The 19,270-nt window shown below is 42.1% G+C and overlaps 1 protein-coding gene across 1 annotated transcript in view; it reads left to right on the top strand.

Moving 5' to 3' along the window:
* The window catches only part of LOC145397263 (uncharacterized), a 152,643-nt gene that overhangs the window by 36,359 nt on the left and 97,014 nt on the right, over nucleotides 1-19,270 (top strand). The gene's annotated exons all lie outside the window — the stretch shown is intronic.

The following is a 19,270-nucleotide window of genomic DNA, read 5'->3' on the forward strand; positions in this document are numbered from 1 at the left end:
TATAACTTCAATGTACATTACTGAGACAAATTATCCAAACGTTATCTTTATTACAGAATAACTTGTAGTAAAAATTAACATTAAAAGTCTGAATATTACTAAGATCAATACAATGCAAGTGCTGTGAATCAGAAATATCACACCAAGTAAACTACAAAACGTATAAAATTAGGAATTTTACAAGCTACCTGTACGATTACCGGTAGATAAACTAAAATTATGAAGACACTGACATTACCCTGTTCCTGATTCGCTCTGAAATAAACCCTGATGTCAAACTTTGTGTGGCCATGTATGGGTCTAGATCCCGTGAATCCTGTTCCTGCAGTTCTGAAAGTCCATTTCTTTGGTCTGCCTCCAAAGTCTCTTCTTGTGCCCTACCTAGACATCAATCCTTCCAGGTATGAATAGCTCTGATGCTGCCCAGCACACTCAGTTTCTCAACCTTCGTTTTGTGGGTCTGTGAGCTTCATAAAGTGTTTCACTACCACAGAAGAGACACGGCAACAACCAGAAAACGACTCATAATCCCAGACCTGAAGGGATGAATGCGTTAGTTTTGGGTGGAATGACGAATAATATCCACTTTTGTGCTCGACCCAATTAAGGTGCAAAGCAATATGCAACGCATTTCACCCATGTTGTCTATACTTGGTGGAAAAATGATAAAAAAAAAAAAAATTATTTTTTAATGTGTCCGACTCTGGGTATATGCTTCACAGCTTGCTTCCAAGGCCCAGTAGTCCTCCTACGTGCCATGCACCTCTGCATGTCACCACTTCGGCGCTATCACCCACCGTCCATATTGATTAATGCTACGGCTCTCATATAGGACTGTTGTATTGGTATTAGCGGGGGTATTTTTACGACATGTCGGCGGGTCTTGTGGTAGATCAGTAAAGTCTGATTTTTGTGAAATTCAAATCCTTAAACTGTTCCCTTCCCCAGCAGGGATTTGAACCTGGGTCCTGTAGGACTGCAGGGCACCTCTCTACCAACTGAGCCACCACTGGCTTATTAAATCTAATTACCAGACAGAGTAAAGAACTCAACTTATCTTCTGTTAAAAAATCGATGTCCTGCACCACAAGTGAAAGATACATAGTATACTACTACAATTCGTGGTAGTAGGCAGAGACGCTCATCATCCACTTACTTGATGTGGTGTTGGCCACTTCTTCCCTCATGTCCATCATTCTGTTTATGCGTCTCTCCTCCTTTCATCCTATTTGTTCCATCCTTGATGTCACTGTTTATTTTATCTCGTACAGTATAACTTCAGGTGACTCAGCACTGATTAACAAGCCAAACAGTTTCCTGTAAGTCATGAAACCATTTACAACACTGAGTGGTAAATATATAGCCCAGTAACGAGGTGATGTGGAGCCTGCTGTGGTGGCCCTGTTTAGTGGGTGGTGACTCAAATGCGACTTGCACCCAGGAACCAAACAAAACTAATTCCCTCTCCTCACTGTGACGAGATGCTGTAAGTCACATGGGAACATCAATTCATTGCACGGGATGGCCCTGTACGTGTGGTTACTTGCCTGCGGCTGATGGGTGGTCTTAACCGGAGAGACTATTACTATTGCTACATTTAACAGGAGCCATCACTGACACTTGTTACACCAACATCCATTCTTTTTTTACGCTTACCACCATTAGTATAATCCGATTATACACACATGAAAACAAGCTACATTTATCAAATGATTAGAGGTGACGGCAGTATCAGTCGCTATCGTCTATCTGTTTTTAAAAAAAACGTCGGGTTGCCGGGTCAGATGTAAAAGTTCTGTTTACTCTCTCACTCCTCCACTTACCACTAGTAAGTTAGATGGATCATGGGGAAAGGCCATGCATTCCACGAAATATACAGACACTTATTGCAACTATGTTCCACCCTCTTCATTCCATAGTTGGGGATTGCATATGAGCTATATCTAACTGCTCCAGTCTGAAATGCTACCCTTCAGTAAATAAAATCGCTAACAGAGAGCAATAAATACACTTAAATCATACTTCATACGGCTAAAGAATTAATCTTTTTTACTAATCTATGAGGGAATCTTATAACTGAAGAGATCATTTAGGCTTCTGATCACTGTGGTTGTGAGATATAGGATCGAAAATGGTTCATGGAGAAAGTTTCATTCATTATAATCTATAACAGGAAAAAAGGAGCTTCTATATCGATTATTTGAGAGTCAGAATACTTCTCAGCGGAATACAGCCATCTGGTATTGTTTAACACACCATTGGCATAAAAAAGGTGACGACACCTGTTGCGAAGAAAACTGTATGGGCAGCGCATCACGAAAAAGTTCACCCCGCCAAGTCACTGGTTACACTTCACACGAACATTGAATCTGGCTGAATACAATTTTTTTTTTAATTGACCAGGGATTAACGGAAAAAATGAATTTGGGGAAAAGTGTGACTTTGGTGGATTCTGAATCACAGATCCGTCTCACTGAGGCTATAATGTTCATAATAGTATGATATTCTAACTAAAATTCACATTCCTGGTTACGTAGTGAAAGGAGGCTTTTACTATATCCTTTAATAACTAGGAAGGTGTTTACAACGTGGCAAACTTGCATGTCAATTACTAAAAAAAGAAAATAAGAGAAATCAAATGATTTGCAGAATGACAGAAAGCAACTGCTCATTTGCTTGCTGTGTTGGCTGGATCTTCAGTGGATTGTTTCATCAAAACATTTTAGCCTGAGATTTTTTTTTTTTTGAATAACAAAACAGAGGAAGGAAAAACAAATGAGTAAAAAAAATTATTGATACACCAGATTACTGGTGTCCTCCATTCGTAAAAATCTGTAACAGTTGGACTTGAACAGCTGTAGGTTGAAGTTTGGGGGGAAACAACTCCGGAGAAACGAGTTCCAGACAGATGCAGTTGGGAATAAAGGAATTCTGATAGGCAGAAGTTGTGCAATATGGCTGTTTGACATTCCAGTCATGATTGGAAAAAGTGACGACATTTGAGACGAAGGAAAGGTTAATTTCTTCACTGCACGATAAATGAACTTTTTAAGACAAGTACTGTATGAGGAAATATTGTAAGTACCGTATGTAGCTCGAAGTTTAAGACTTCTTTTACTAAAGAAAAAAAAAAAAAGAAAAAAAAAATGACATCCTGTACCATACATCAATGTGTTCACCTACCCAGTGTTATACTGTATCCAGGGCTTTACATGTACGGGGTCTTGGCTATCATATCCATTCAAATTGTGACACAGTTGATGGAAGAATATTACCTCATCGCTGGTAGGCATTTTGATGTTGTCCTTGGGCTGTTGTTCCAAATGGCTGAAGAGAATCTGAGCAACGAAGCAGTTCTATTTATCTATCTATATACCTAGGCTGCTTCCCCAAAGGAAAGGAAGGTAGCCGAGACAGGACGACAAACTCACAATTTACTCATCCACTCAGACACATTCATTCGCATCTTAGCCCCAAAAGGGAGAAGGGACAGATCCTCACCGCACCACACTGCACGAGGGTCAACTGTGCAGTGCAATCAATGACATCTGCAACAGGGCCCGACAGCTGAGCTGGTTTACCCCTGCCACATCATAACAGACCCATCTCCTTACCCGCACCTGGCCTGATCAGCTGATCAGACAAAATGCGGGAGAATATCTCCTCAGGGCTGCGTCATCATTTATTCATTCACAATTTCTCTCCATTCATTTCTATCACGCACGGCCAGTCTTCCCTGCTCAACAGACATCCCTCTCGCATCCAGCGATCTCTTCAAACTGTCAATCCATCCTATTTGTGGTCGTCCTCTCAGCCTTACAGCTTTCACATCAGATCTAGTTACCTCTTTCACCAGTCACTCATTATCCATTCTCTCCATATGCCCAAACCATCGCAACACCTTCTGCTCAACTTGATCAGCCATCTCCTAAACTCCAGTTTTCCTTCGCACTTCATCATTTCTCACTCGATCCTTACGCGTCACTCCACACGTACTCCACAGACACCTCATCTCCATTACATTCAAACTTTTCCTCTCTGCTACACCCATATTCCATGTCTCACCCCAACATAATGCAGTCAGTACCACAACACCCTCATACAGCCTTCTCTTTACAATCATTCAAAGTGAACGACTTCTAAACATTCATTCCTCCCAGCAACTTTCCTACTTCATTCATTCTAAACTTCACTTCTGCATCTATTCTTCCATCCACAGCAACATGTGACCCTGGATATTTAAAACACTCTACCTCCTCAAGCAACTCGCCATTCAAAACTATATTCATCCCCCTACCATCTACCAACCTCGTACACTTCATCACTTTACTCTTATTCTCATTTACTTTCAATTTCCTCCTTTCACACACCCTTCCAAACTCCTCTACCAACTGTCTCAATCTCTCCTCTGAATCAACCACCAGTGCAGTATCATCTGCAAACAGCAGCTGCTTCAGATTCAACTTTCCACCATCAAGATTCACCAGACTCAGACCTCCACCTAAAACTCTTGCATTCACCTCCCTTACAACACCATCCATATAAATATTAAACAACCAAGGCGACATCACACATCCCTGCTGCAGCCCCCCTTCTCACGGGAAACCAATTACTCACAGTATTTCACACTCTTACACATGCTCTACTATTTACATAAAAACTTTTCACTCCTTTTAGTAACCTATCATCAAGTCCATACAATCTTAAAACAGTCCACAAAGCCTCCCTATCAATTCTATCATACTCTTTCTCTAAATCCATGAACGTCCAAAACACTTCCTTACCTTTCGCTAAATACTTTTCACACACTGGTCTCACAGCAAACACCTGATCCACGCATCCCCTCCCTCTCCTATAGCCACACTGCTCCTCACCAATCACTCCCTCTGTACCCTCTCTAACTCTCTTAATTAACACTCTACCATACACCTTACCTACAACACTCAACAGACTTATACCCCTAAAGCTAGTACTTTCATACTTATCACTCTTACCTTTATACAACGGGACCACACAAGCATTTGCCCAGTCATCTGGCACCATCTCTTGCACAAAGCACACATTCAACAATCTTACCAACCAGTCAACAATAGTCGCTCAACCACCTTTCAGATATTTCACAGCACACCCATCCGTCCATACCTGCAGCTTTCCCTGTTTTCTCCTTTACTGCCTCCTGCACTTCCTCCTTCGTGATCGAAGAATAATTTAACTCTCCCAACATATTTAGTCGTTGCACCCTCACATCCGCCAAAATCTCATCCTCCCTTTCCTCCTGTACATTTAACAATCTTTCAAAATACTCTGCCCATGTCTTCCTTACTGCATCCGTCTCAGTTAACAGTCTTACTCGCTCTTCCTTCCCAGACTCTCCCTTTCGCACCATTTTCACCTCCTTCCAAAACATTTTCTTATTCTGTTGAAAATTCTCAGTCAATCGCGAACCCCACCTCTTATCTGCTGCCACTTTAGCATCACGCACAGCCCTTCTCACCCTATTCATCTTTTCCTTATACCTCTTATATGACACTTCATCCTTCCTCTGCAGCCACACTTCATACGCACGTCTCTTCTCAGCCATAGCCATACTTACTTCCTCTCACCACCATTCACTTCCTTTTCTTACACCACCACCCACTCGTCTCACACCACACACCTCTTCTGCATGCCCCACCGCAGCACTCTGAAACAACCGCCATTCCCCCTTCACACTGCCATTTTCCTGATCTTTCACTACGTTCCACTCATCTTTCAATTTCTCCTTATACTCTATCATTTTCTCTATTAAATCCAACTCACTTTCATAACCTCCCTGCCACACCTAACTCTCCTAGCTCTCACCCATCTCTTACCTACTCTTAACTTTCCCTCCACTAGGTAGTGGTCAGACTTACATCCACCCTCCCCTCTCAAAACTCTCACATTTAACAATCTTCCTATTACATTCCTGGACACAACCACATAGTCCATCAATGCTCTATCAACAACCCTTCCACCCACCTGTCTCACACATGTATATTTATAAATATCTCTCTTCTCAAACAAAGTATTTCCAATCACCATCTCTCGCACAAAATACATCCCTATCACTCGTTCCCCATTTTCATTTCTTCCAGGCACACCATACATACCAACTACACCTTCAACTGCTACATATACCACTCTAGCATTCGGATCTCCCATCATTACCACATTCACATTTGCTCCAAAACTCTGCGGACACACATCAACATCATTCCAGAAAGACTCCCTCTCTTCTTCATCCCTTTCACTACCAGGCCCATATGCACTCACATATACCCACAACTCACTTTCAACTTTCGCCTTCACCCACATCAGTCTCGATGACACCTCCTTCCATTCAATCACACACTGCTGTTCTTCCGGACTCACTAACAAGGCCACACCTTCTCTTGCCCCCCCCCCCTCTATCAGCACCTGACAATCTTCCATTCACACTTCCAAACTTAGACTCACCTTTTCCTTTCATCTTTGTTTCACTCAAAACTAACACATCCAACTTTCTTCTCACAAATATTCTCCCTATCTCCTCCCGTTCATCCTGAATCGTACTACATCCACGCACATTCATAGACCCAATCTTCAGGGTACGGGGATAACTCAATGCCCCATCCCTTCCTCTGGCCTGTCTCTTTAGGAACTGAAAAACAGAGGAGAGGGTCCCTTGTCCCCTCACCCCGCCCCTTTTAGTTGCCTTTTACGACATGCAGGGAATGCGGTGGCAGTATTCTTCCTAACACAACCTGGCCGTAGAGTTCTAGTACCACCCCACAGTGTGGCCAGAACACAAATTGTGACAGTTGTTGGAAGAATATTGCCTCATCGCCGGTAGGCATTTCGATGTTGTCCTTGTGGTGTTGTCTCAAATGGCTGAAGAAAATCTGAGCAACGAAACATTAAAAAAAAAAAAAAAAGTCCCCCCCCAAATCTGCTTACCTACTTCCATCGGGTAAGATCATTATTTACTTTTCTCTTAACACAGGCGCATGATTTTCAGCAGTTTTAGGAGTGAATATTTGAACCAGAATGATTAAAATATTTCTCGTATTATCCTTCCGTATGGAGATCCTTCTTATGTTATATGAAATCCTCTGGTTTTAGGAAAGACAATGAAAAATACGTCTCTGTCAATGAAGGTGCTGGCCCGATCCCGACAAGGTTTGAGTTCTGGAGGGAGAAGCTATCGCCAATCAAGTGTCCATTTATCATTCCTGGCTTACTTATCAAAATTGAAAACCAAGATACCCCCTTGAGGTAACTGTGGTAATGTTGGCTGATTCAGTGTCCTTCTTACCCAGCATAATGGGGGGAAATGTGCCAAAGGCTCAAAGGTCATGTTTACAGAGATGAGTACCATGGCACAGCGCCGTATGGCATTTGCCCTATAAGTATTTTCACACTTAAGGAACGTCAGGGTAAGCCGTTCTACCTTTATGTGGCAAGAGAACTAAGAATTTTTAGCCGAGTCATAAAACTGAAACTTATCATAAAGACAGATCACATAGTTTATCATGGAAAACATATTCCGTATTTCTGAAGTGTACAGTTAAAACAGCCGTGCAGATAGGGTTAAACATTTCATCTAGCGAGATCCTTATCCATTTCTCATAAACGCCAACTAGATGACAGAGAGTCCAGTAACTTATTACACTACCACCCTTGACATTGTTGCGAAAAATTATTATTACACTACCACCCTTGACATTGTTGCGAAAAATTATAAATGCAGTAAAGGAAAGTGTGAATGACAAGGAACAGAACCAAACATCTCACTGACTCAGTCGAATTCAGAGTTCATGTAAGGTCAACAAATGGAACTTATATCCGTATAGAATCCATGTCAGTAATTAGTTTTTATCCGTTATGGCACTGCGGTTCAGGGCCGTTAGAGAAAGGCTTATAAGGACACTAAAAAACAGATCAACCATATACCAATATGACATTTTGCATTGATATATTCTTGATACGACTATACTCGTCTTACTGAAAACATTACCTAGACATACTACTCGAAAAGTCTGTTCTAAAATGAAAACAATTATGCTGAGGTACGATGATTTAATATGAAAAAAAAAAAAATCGGATTCAAAAGATTAGACAAAGTACTCACTCGCGTGTTCTCGAAGGTTTTCACAAGTAATAAGCAAACTGGAGGCACCCATATATGACCTTTTTTAACATGTATATCTGATTGTTTTTTAAACATACATGTTGTCCTCCACTGCCGCTGTTAACGCATCGAAACACTATTCTCTTTCCTCAAAAGTATATATTTGATAAGGAAATACTTGCTTCAGTCGGAAGTGGAAACACGTAAATAGAGACTGGTTCAGTTTTATTAACCCGCCCCGTCCCGACCACTTTTTGACCACTGGTACCCCCCAATCCCGACCATTTTTCGACCATTTTTTTTTTTGCTAAAACTTTCGCTTTTGGTGAGAAACATCGAAAATTCATAGAGAAATCGCTCACCTGAGGTTTAAAATACTCATTACAGGTAGGAGAGCCTCCTTACCTTACTGGGTTTTCTATCAGGCTGGCACCAAAGAAAACGAGTTCTATGGGAGGATAACTATTTCACACCACTCATAAACGGTATTTATTTATTTACTGTTACGAATTTATATGTAGTACAAGAGTATATTGGTTTTCAAGCAGTAATATAGGCATTATAAGCATTGTTTCACTCACTAATACCTGACCTTTTTTTGCCACATTACCTGATCATCATTTCTAACTGTTTCTTCCTCTAATGCTATGTAAAGTTTGTCCTCCACATTGTCATTGATTGGGGAATCACTCTGGCCCTGAATTTCGTACCGTGGCATGACATGGCTATACTGGCCAGGTCACTGATAACAGGTGAATTGCTGAGAAAAGGGCATGCAGGGGGGGGGGAGGTCATGCAGGGTAAGGCATTGTCTCTGCCTGGCATCTTGTTGAGGAAGGTGTCCCGTGTATACGTACCAAAAATGACTCGCGAAAATTGAAAATTGTGGAAATTATGAACCTTGCAATTGCAGGACGTTGAAGTACGTCCTCGGGATTAGCTGAGACAAAACGTGAGGACGTGGAAGTACGTCCTCGGGACGGCGAGGGTTAACCACTTAACTACGATGCTGTAGTGATATGCTACCGTCAGACGATCTTATTCATGATCAGGAAGCCATATATAACCTTTCCAATATATGGGGCATTTACCAGGCTGAAGGAGCTGTTTGGAGATAAGAAAAGCTTATTTAAGTTTAGGGACAAAAGCTAAAAGATTTCAACCATCTTGTGAAGGAGATGGTCCACTGAGGTTCTGCTATATCTTGGGTTAACCACAAGTTCTGCACACACACACACACACACACACACACACACATACACACACACACACACACACACACTTAAAGCTGTCCTTCTGCTATAAAAGACGAAGCTTACTATATCCACAAGGATAGTGTGTTTGTCACGTCTTTGGTGCCAAAGTGTGTCACTGTGCATATGAATCCTGGATCCTGAAACTTTGACACATAGCCGACATGTCAAGTCCAGGTTTGCTGGAATAACTCTGTTTTGGTTGTGTCTCCATTGCCTATGCCTTTATCTGGCCAGGTTCGGAGCTTCATTGAAATTAATGGTTCCTTCCCTGCAGAGGGCTTGCCATTGTTTTCTGTTCAAGGCATTGGTTTCAAGATCTTTTGGCATGAAGCTGCATTTCTTAAGAGTTGCCCTTATGTTATCTTTGAATCCCTGGGTTGTGGCAAGCTGCAGAGATTTGGCTATTAAAAAAAAGTGGCAGGGAAGGCGGTGTTTGTCCAGTCTCCGCGGATTCTTAACCAAAATGGTTTCTATACTGGCTGATTTTGCATGCTGGAGAATTTGTGAGTGGGGCACTATATCCTACTGTGTGGGTCCTAGGATGCACTGTAAGCATCGGATGTGAAACAACTCAAGCTGTTTAATGTGATGCTGGCAGGTAGTCCAGGATTCAGCACCTTATAAAAGAGTGGAATGGCAATCAGGCATATATACTGATACCTTCACCGCAATTCTCAAGTTGGTGTTTTCAAAGACTCTGAATCTGAGACGTTCAAAAGAGGCTGCAGAATGGTTGATTAGTGCAAGGACTTCCGCATCTTTTATGTTTATCTGTGAGCATACTTCCAAGGTAGGTAAACTTCTCTACCTGTTTTACATTTTCACCATTTATCTGAAATGCAGGATGCTCTGATGGGTTGCTTCTCTGAGATATCATTTTTGTTTTACTGACATATATTCGGAGCCCCATTGCATGACAAATGTCAGAGACGATGTTGAGACTCTGTAGTAGGTATTATAGAGTATGTGAAAGGACAGCACCGTCATCATCATATTGTATCTCTAGGAAATGAGCCATCTCAGTCTTTGATTGTGCTTGAAGTTGTTTAAGACTAAATAAGTTACCATCTACTATAGACGGAACTGAATATTTATTTCATCATCAGAGTTCATATGTAGGTGACTTAAAAAGGTGACTGCAGTGAGATAGATGTTGAAAATGACGGGAGCCAGAACACATCCTTGCTTTTTTTTTTTTTTTTTTATGTGAGGAAGAAGTAACCAAAGGCTAGGAGCCCCCAAAACAGTTCCTTCCAAGAAAAAAAAAAAAAAAAAACACAAAAGAGAGCCAAATTGAAGTTCCATTATTTCGAGATGCCTGGACACATTGCGTTTGAAAGACTGGAGATCATAGAAAGTACGAAATACTGACAGAGGGAGAGTTCCAGAGTTGACTTGTTGCATAAATGAAGGACCAAGATTAACAGTTAACTCTTGCGATAGAGAGTTGGACAGAAAAGGGATGAGAGTTTGTTGCTGGACGGGTGCTATGTACCCGTCGTAGAGGGGGAGGGATGCAAGCGGAGAAGTCAGAGCAGTGACCATAGAAGTAGCAATAGAAAAGAGATAAAGAGGCAACACTGCGGCAAAGAGACAGATGTTGAAGGGAGCCAATAAGAGGAAAAGAGTTAATGAAACGAAAAGCCTTTGACTCAACCCTATTGAGGAGAGCTCTATGTGGGGAGCCTCCCCACACATGAGAGTTGTACTCTACACGGGGAAGAATAAAACCCGTGTACTGTATAGTGTCAACAACTGTGCAGGGGTAAAGAAGGTACGGAGTCGGCTTAGCACACCCAATCTCTTGGAAGCAGATTTTACAAGAGATGTAATATGATCTTTCCAAGATAAATCCCGAGTGAATGAAACCCCTAGCATGTTAAACAATGATGCAAGATTGAGCTGCATATTATTAAACATTGGTGGGTACTCCTGTGGAAGATTTTGTTGGGTTGATAGGTGTAAAAACTGAGTCTTTGATGCAATAAAAACAACAAGATTATTTTTACCCCAGTCAGAGATACGAGCCAAGTCAGACATTAGGTATGCCATAGCCTCATCCCTCGTTTGTTGAAGCAACTGCTGAGATGGACGTTGCGGGAACCGAACGGAAAGGAGAAGGGTGGATTCACCAGCGTACAAGTGGATATGGTTAGATGTGCAGCTTAGATGATCATTGATGAATAAAAGGAAGAGAGTTGGTGATAGCATAGAGCCCTGAGGAACACCACTGTTGATAAATCTAGGAAAAGAACGATGGCCGTCTACAACAGCGGCTACAGAACGACCAGAAAGGAAGCTGTAGATGAAGGCTCAAATAGAAGGATAGAAACCATACGAGGGCAGTTTGGAAATTAAAGATTTATGCCAAACTCGATCGAAAGCCTTTGAGATGTCAAGTGCAACAGCAAAGCTTTCGCCAAAGTCCAGAAAGGAGGATGACCAGGAGTCTGAAAGGTAGGTGAGAAGATCGCCAGTGGAGCGTCCCTGACGGAACCCATACTGACGATCGGAAAGAAGGTCGTGATAGGAAAGATGCATTAAAATTTTTCTGTTAAGAAGAGACTTGAAAACTTTTGAGATACAGGATGTTAAAGCAATTGGACGATAGTTAGAGGGTTCGGAATGGTCACCCTTCTTTGGGACTGGTTGAATGAGAGCAAACTTCCAGGAAGAAGGAAAAATGCAAGTTTAAAGACAAAGGCAAAAGAGTTTACCTAGGCAGGGTGTAAGCACAGCACAGTTCTTGAGGACAACAGGAGGGACTTCATCAGGCCCATATGCCTTGTTAGTACTGAGGCCAGTGATGGCAGAAAAAACATCAACTGAAGAAATTTTAATGTCAGCCATGAGGAAGTCATAGGGGGGAAGTGATGGAGGAACAGCACCGGAATTGTCTAATGTGGAATTGGATGAGGTAGTCTGAGTGAAGAGATCTGCCTTATCAGTCAAAGAAATAGCTCCACAGCCATCAGAGTAGAAAAGAGGAGGGAATGATGATGAGGTAAAGTTGTTAGAAAGGTTTTTGGCAAGGTGCCAGAAGAAGCAGGAAGAATTCGAGCTGGAGAGTTGAGAACATTTTAGGATGGATGAAGTTATCTTTAGCAGAGCGAAGAACAGACTTAGCACGATTCCAGGCAGAAACATAAAAAAGATGTGATTCATGGGTGGGTTGGCTCTGGTACCCTTTATAGGCTTTCTCCTTATTGCGGACAGCATTAGAACAAGCGAGCTTAAACCAAGGCTTTCTTGCATTAGTCAAAGAATATGAGAATGGAATGTATGCTTCCATGCCTGAAAGAATAACCTCCATAATGAGCAAGGCATACTCAGATGGCTCCTGGCCATGGAAGCAATAATCATTCCAGGGAGAATAAAAGAAGTTCTGCCTGAGAGCCTCCCAATTCGCAGCTCCAAGGTGCCACAGTCAACGTTTCTTTGGAAGGTCCACAGGCCATACTGCAGCGATAGGACAGGTTAAGGTAATAACGTTATGATCGGAGGACCCCAATGGGTAGAAAAGATTAACAGTGTAAGTAGAAGGATCAGTTGTAAGGAAGAGATCAGGTATGTTGGATCACTCTCCAAGGCGGTCAGGGATGCGGGTAGGGTACCGTAAAAGCTGCTCTAGATCATTAAGGATAGAAGGAGGATCAGTGAAAGGAGAAGAGAGCCAAAGGTGGTGGTGAACTGAAATCACCTAGAATGGAGATTTCAGAGAGAGGACAGAATGTGTTCCATCGTAGAAGTAAGATACTTCAAGAATTTTTGATGGTAAGCTGAATTAGGGGATAAGTAAAAAGCGCAGATATATTTAGTCAGAGAATGACGGGAGAGCCGAAGCCAGAGAGTAGAGAATTTAGAAGGATAAAGTTCAGTTAAGTCATTGTGTACATATACAGAACAGCCACCTTTGGCTTTGAAATGAGTATGGAGAAAGTAGGAAGATACAGAAAAGGGTTTGGTGTTCAGTTGCCCCAGATAGCTGAGTCTCGGTCAAGGGCTCGAACTTATTCCCACCTATGACACGAGCATTTATATTGTCATGCTTGCCTTTCAGGATGATAAATTTTTTTGGAATTCCAAATTATGACAAAGCATCCTATAAAAGTTTTCTACTGACTGTAGCAAATGCTTTAGCAAGATCAATGAACACAATAAATAAGTCATGGTTCTGCTCGTGGCTGTTCTTTTGTGTCTGTCTGGCAACAACGACCATGCATATGTGTTTCGTTCCTTCAGAAACCCGTATTGTATTTCAGGAATTGTTGGCATTGTCTTTCACGAAGTTTTGACTCATTTAGATGTGTTGCCACTCTGGTTAACGTTATCTTGGCCAGTACTTTGCTAGCATTCACAAGGAGGGACATACTTCTGCGTTTGTTATTTGAGCAGTTCCCTTTCTTGTTGTATATGGTTACAATATCAGAAGTAAGCCATTCAGATGGAATTCCTTCTTTGTTTCAAATAGTCATTACAAGATCCTGGAGGCACTGGCAGAGTAACTGGCAACTCTCTTTCATTAGTTCAGATGGTATGCTATCAGGGCCAGGGCTTCTGTCATTTTTGGGTGATTGGATGGCCTGAACAGCTTCTGCAAGTATAGGTGGAACATCGATATCTACCACATGATAAGCATTTTCGTTACGTGGATATTGTGCACCGCTGAGGTTCTTCGAATAAGTAAGGTATTGAAGTGTTGTATCCATCTTTCTAGGATTGCTTGCTTGTCTTTCAGGAGCTCTCCTTTGATTGATCAAATAGAGGGTAAGGTTGTGTTTCATCAGCCCATGGATGGTTTTGTGGAAACATAGAATCAATGTTGATCACAAACAAGAGCCAGTCTTTGCAGTTAATATGCTTGTTTAGTACACCATTTGTTCTCTTTGCCACAGTTTTCTCTGGGTTTCATTTCAGAGATTCTGGAAATAAACTCTTCAGGCTTAGGCACAAGGATAATCCAAACATTTGTTATATGCTCAATTCTTCCTTTCAAGAAGGTCATGTATGCCCTCACCATTCTCTTCAAACCTGTCTCTGTGGCAGTGACTAGACAAGCCTAGTGTTCTTCTGCAGTGCTTTGGAGCAATGTCTCTATGTTCAGCGGCTATGCGTTTAGGTTTGTTGCATTGTTGTATGAGTCAAGTGATGGGCATTGAGAGAACTTGTCTGTGATCTGGAAGGTATTACAAGTTATCATATCCTTTAAATTTTACAATTTAGTGTCTTGCAGGATGGTCCACACTGCATTTCTGGACGTGGGGCGTGTGATTAGCTGCAGTTTGATGAGTTTAAGGTTAAGGTTTGTTGAGCACTCAATACCTCTCATAGCCTGGGTTGTAAAAACTTCTCTTCGGTCTTGCTCTCTTACAATGGCTTAGTCAATTGAGTGCCAATATCTAGGTCGCTGGTACATCCATGTGGTCTTGTGTTTATTATTAAGCTGAAAAATAGTGATGAACAGTGTTCTATGCATAAGGAAATCATTCTAAGGCCATTGCTGTTCACATTACAAACATTACGGCAGCCTATAATGCCTTGGCAGAGGTGATTATCTTTTCATTCTCTCGTATTAAAATCTCCAAACATGATGAGTTTGTATCAAATGTTACTGAGCATATGGTAGCTTGCAGAGAAACATAAAAGGAACCTTCCTTCTAAGTGAACCTCAGAGTCAAGCACTGAGGCATAGGCACTGATGAGTGTCACATATTTTCCTCTTGAGAGTTGTATGCACCAGAGCATCAGTCTCTCTGATATACCAACAGGAGATTCTTGGATCTTCTGTAGTAGGTTGATTAGGACTGCAAAGCCAATACCATGGTTTCTTCTTACTTTTTCTGAGGATCCCCTCCAGAAATAGGCATACCCTCCTCCTGTTTTTGTTAGGTTGCCTTCTCTTGAGAGGTGAGTCTCAGCCAAGACAATGATGTCTGTTTTATATCTTCCCAGTTCATGGGCAATAAGGACAGTCCTGCAGCGTGGCTCTGTGTCTTGGTCAGTATCATGCAAGTTTGTACATGTATATTCCAGGTAGCAAGAATCAGAGAGATTCTTTGGGTTTTTCTACCACTGTGTGGGATACCCTTACAGATGTGGTTATCTGTTATGCTGTTCTGCATCAGAAAATGTTTAGGTTACCTTTTCTAAACTCCTCCCTATCAGAAGTAAGCAGTTGGGCATCCCTTTAAATCTGCATAGTCAAAGTGGATGCTGGTGAAGGCAATGACCTATTCCAGTGGCATCAAGCTAGTGACCACTGGTCCAGTGCCACCAACATGCGGGATTGTAGCTAGCAACTTTCACCACATCATGACCTGTTACTGTCATCCTATCTTGTCACCATGTGTCCTTTGATTTTGGTGGAAGGATGAAATGGGAGGTTAATGGAACAGTGGACTTGTGCAATGGCTGGGTTTAGTGTGATGGTGAGGATGTACTGTGCAGTCCTTACAACCACATGACTTGGTTCTTCTCACCCTGTAATGGTGATGAAGATTCACGATGATCCTCTACCTTGCACGGGTGCAGGAGTATCCTGGGAGCTCTGTCTGTTGAGCCCCACCTTCCGTGGACTCCACTCACGGATTTTTCATTTGGTTTCCTTCTGTTGCCTTAACCCATCCAAAGGTATTTTGCTAGGCAGTGGGCCTGGAAACACTTACACCCATAGGGCAGGGGTTACACTTCTCGCACCCCACTCGAAGTGGGTGCTCACACCTTCAATGTAAGTGGCAATCTTGAAAGCATGAGAGCTCACCCCTTCATGTGGGTAGGTGCAGCAAACATTTGGTAGCCCTGATTAACTTTAAAATCTGAGAGAGAGAAAAAAAAACACAGTTTCTAAGATTCACATACAATATAATTGCTTAATTCTAGCAACTCGTACCTCTTTTATAACAGAATGGAAACAGGCTTTGCAGAACCTGTACCATAGGAAAAATTCAGTGTCAGACATAGCTTCAAAGGGGTTCATGGAATCAATAATAACCCAGTGAATATGCCTTGGCTGGTCATACTGACTTTGACTATAATTCTTCCCCAGATGCTTGTTTTTGTCCTTCTTCCTACCCAGAACCTTAAAATCCCATCAGTCCCCGAAGACACTTGGGGGGAGGATTTGAAAACCGATCATGAGCACCAAAAATAAAGTTCAAATTCGTCTCTATCTCACCAAAATACATCAGAAATATATATTGCCAACCAAAACAAAGTTGTCTATCTATCTATATACAGTATCTATCTATTGCCAGACGCCTTAATCCCGTAAGGGGTGGCCATAAACAAATCGCCTCCATGTCGCCCTGTCCCCAGCCATTTCACTGCCCTACTCCCAGCTCACACACCCCTCTCTCATAAACCTCTCCACTCTATCCACCCATCTCATCATTGGCCTCCCCCTCCCTCTACCCCCCTCCACTTCACTCACTTGCACTCTACTCGTCAGTCTCTCACTCGCCATCCTCTCCACATTGCCAAACCACCTCAGTGTGTTTCTCCTAACTTTTCCTATCACATCCACATCCACACCACAATGCTCCTTCACATTCCTCACTTGTCAGTCTGTCTCTCAATGTGACTCCACATGCTCTTCTTAAATAACTGCTTTTAAAGTTATTTAAGAGTGTGGACTTGTAAATGCAAACATCAGACTTGATAATTCACACTAGTTGGATGAGCATGATTCGTCTGTTTAAGTAGTACTCGGCCATTTTTCATCGTGGGAATCATTTCATGAACTAATCAAACTATTTATAAAAGAATCTTGCACCATATCTGATAAACAGCTTGGACGATATATTAAAAAATAAAATGGAAGTTGATACAGTATCACATCTTTGTTTTCGTCTCTTCATAAATTAACCATCTGTTGAGAAGTGACAAAGCCTTTTAAAATGAGAAAAGTATTATATGCTTATTATTTTTCTTTGGACAATATTTTTATCATTAAATTAAAATTAGCATCACACACACCAAACAGTTCTTTAAAATGTACATTGCTATCTTTGCACAAGGCTACTATAATATGATGAAGAGGCACACGAAGAGGTGCTGTGAGACTCCTCGTGGATTCCAGTACTACTCTGTGGTAATCCTCTCCTGTTCACCAGTACTTTGTGGTAATCCATTCCTGTTCACCGGTACTCTGTGGTAAACCTCTTATGTTCACCAGGGAACACTCTCTCATTCGTTTGTTTAGATTATCAAAGGTAGACCGATTAGGCAAGATGAGCGCCTGCCTACAGTTTAACCCATGACGTCCGGGTGTCATGTATGCATGACAGCCCAGGGATGTCCAGGTGGCACGTTTACACGATCTAGTGTTTCGCTGTATTATTTGAATATTCATCATCATCATCATCATCATCCAGACCTCCTTTCCCACCCAAGGGCAAGGTGAGAAGTAGCAATGTCCACACAGCCCAAAATTGCCCAGTCCAATGGGCCACGCTTCCATTCACTCATCATTCAAGTCCCTGGAATCCTGGTTCTACTGGATACGCCAAAAACATTCACCACGTTCTGTAGCTTCACATATCGTATCCGACAGAGTCAATCCAGACACTGCCACGTTAAAAAGGGGTGCCAAAAATCCCTGATCATACATATCTCCTCACAAAATTCATCCAGCCAGCTCGATCTCCTGTCAGTTCCCTAGCCTCACCGACTTCCAAACCTCTCTTCCTCACACATTCATCCACCATATCTCTCCACCTTCTCCTTGGCCTACCTCGCCCCTCCCTCCTTCGAATTCGTTCAGATATACCTTCTTCACCACTCTATTGTTATCCATTCTTTCCACATGACCATACCATCTCAGTACACTCTCTTCAATTCTGGTGTCCACCGACTTCCTCACTCCGCATCTTTCTCGAATCACATTATTTCGTATCCTGTCCACCCTCTGTACTCCACATACATTCCTCAGCCATGCCATCTCCACTGCTCTTACAGTACTCTTGACTTTTCATTTTCATGCCACATCATAGTCTCACATCCATATGTTAAAGTTGGCACTAACACTCCTTCATGCAAGCCTCGTGCAGCTGCAACACTCAGGTCTCTATTCTGCAGGTTATTTCCACCATACGCAGCCACTGACATTCCTCCTTCATTCATCCTAGTCACGCTCCAGTTACCTGCATACCTCCGTAATGGACAAACCTATGCAAAATGTTTTATACATGTCCGGATCTTTGGCTGAGCGCCCACAGCCACCGACTTCAACACCAATGACATTCAAATGCCAGAAAAGAAAAGGCCTTAGTGATAGTACAATAGGGAGAGAACTTGAGGTGACATTATCACCAATTGTGAGTGGGGAAAGTGACTTCCTCTGAGGAAAGCAACCTCTCCATGATGTGTGTGTGTGTGTGTGTGTGTGTGGTGTAAGGTGTTGGTGGCAACATGGTGGTGTGGTGGTGAGACGAGAAGGCGCATGCAGCTGTTGGTGAGCTGAGTCAGCCTGGATCAAGGTTATTGATATAGTAGCTGCACTCACAACTGCACTGAAGCCACACTTCTGATAAACCTACAGGGAAATGGTGTTTGTGGTTGATTGTGGTTTTCTGGAAGCGTTATTATTGTGGAGGACTAGTATAAGCCTCAGCTACACATATAGACATGGGCAAAAAATCACCAAAAGATGCCCCAATTCCCCACCCTCTTTCTCTAACTACACGCACTTTACGGGCAATCTGAGGCCATCAGCTTGAAGCCAAAGTATTGGTATGCATTATGACATTTTTTTTTGTAAAGTATTAACTGAGATATTAAGGTTAAAAAAAAAAAAAAAAGGCGATTTTCTCAGAAATGTCCGAGTGGGAGAAGGGTTGGCAGAAATGTATGCTGGACACTTTGGGTTAAGATTTGGCTCTTAATC

The sequence above is a fragment of the Coenobita brevimanus genome, chromosome 40 (genome assembly GCF_032717465.1).
Source record: "Coenobita brevimanus isolate Jiangsu-jjx chromosome 40, ASM3271746v2, whole genome shotgun sequence".
NCBI classification, from domain to species: Eukaryota; Metazoa; Arthropoda; class Malacostraca; order Decapoda; family Coenobitidae; genus Coenobita; species Coenobita brevimanus.